Consider the following 1,636-nt stretch of genomic DNA (forward strand, 5'->3'; position numbering starts at 1 on the left):
CCCATCAACGATCTGCTATTTATATTAATACTATGGAAATGAAAACTTATTTAACGAATAAACGGAGACAAAAGGAACTTGTAAAAATATTAATATTAATATTAAAAACAAAGGGAAAAATTGAAATTTATGGACATTAGGCAATTTTAAGATTAATTTCGCAAGTGTTTAAAATAAATTATTTATTAATTTATTATTGAAAATAAAATTTTGAAAAAAATTGTTTACAATTTTATTACAATAATTTCTGCAACAAAATATAAAATATTCCAGAAAACCGATAATAATGCGGAAGTGGTCATGTGAGGTGCTCTGTGCAAAATGGTCAACTGAGAAGCTCGAAAGTCAAGAATTTTAATTTGAATCCACATGACATGCGCCTTCTTTGTATCAGCCAATAGAAAATCACCTTCTCAATCAAGCGAGGTTGTGGGTCCAAGTTAGGAATGGTAACGGGGCGGATTTGCCTAGACTCGAGACCCGTTCCATCAAAATAAAGAGTTTGGATTTGGATTATGGGATTCGTCCGATTGGATCCTGTAGAGACGATTAATATTTTTAAAATATAAAAAAATATTAACTATAATATTACAGGTAACTTTATAATATGAGACAGTAATATTATTGAAAAATTAATATTTTCATTGTGAATTTATATGTACATGTTTAGGCATTCAAATATTAAAATAAATTAGGATTTTTTTTTACTTATATAAGTATTAAAATGTTTATAAACTATTCATATTATAATTTTATTTATAGAAATATTAAGTTTATGATATGAAAGTATGAATAAATTATATTTTTTGTATATATATAAATATATTTTATATAAGTATATATAAAAATTAGGCAAAATTGCAAAATTAGTCCTGTATATTAGGGGGGTGGCAAAATTGGTCCCCTAGCTATTAGACTGGCAATTTTAGTCCTTTATATTTAAAATTTGTAGCAATTTTGGTCCTTCTGGCCAAAAGTGATCGGAAATTGACAAATAAAATTGGGGATTAGGGTTTCGGCTACAAATGGACATTACTACACAGGTAGCATCCTACGTGGATGCTGACGTGATAAAAAAAAGGTTAACCATCCCCCCCCACCACCAAGCCGGTCGCCGGAATTTTTTTTTCGGCGCGTCTCCGGCCACGCGTACCACCACTAAACTCGCCATCCTACGCTGATTCCAACCCTATAGCATGTGTTTCAATCAGAGTTCAAACATGCCCCCAATTGTTGATTATAGTCTTATCCTAAAACCTAGATTTATTTTCTTTCTCTTCTCGATTCACCGTCGTCCGACCTACCCACTGTTCAAGACCACCACCAATCAACTCCCCATCCTCCGGTGAGTTGATTGCACCCCAGCCCATCCATTTTCATCAACTATTCGGTCGGTTCTCTTCATTTTTATTTTCGTCACTTTTTCTCCGCGCCCACTATTGATTTTTCCGTCATATCTCCGTCACTAGCGATTATCTGGTTGGCGGACCAACACCTTTGTGTTCGCTCCCCATGGCGCACACATCCCTCTGATCAGTTTCCGTCAACGTTACATCCACGACTTCTCCTTAATGTTTTATTTTAGTGGCAATTTTAGTCCTATATGTTTTAATTTAGTAGCAATTTTGGTCCTTCC

This window comes from Sesamum indicum, linkage group LG8, assembly GCF_000512975.1.
Source record: "Sesamum indicum cultivar Zhongzhi No. 13 linkage group LG8, S_indicum_v1.0, whole genome shotgun sequence".
NCBI classification, from domain to species: domain Eukaryota; kingdom Viridiplantae; phylum Streptophyta; class Magnoliopsida; order Lamiales; family Pedaliaceae; genus Sesamum; species Sesamum indicum.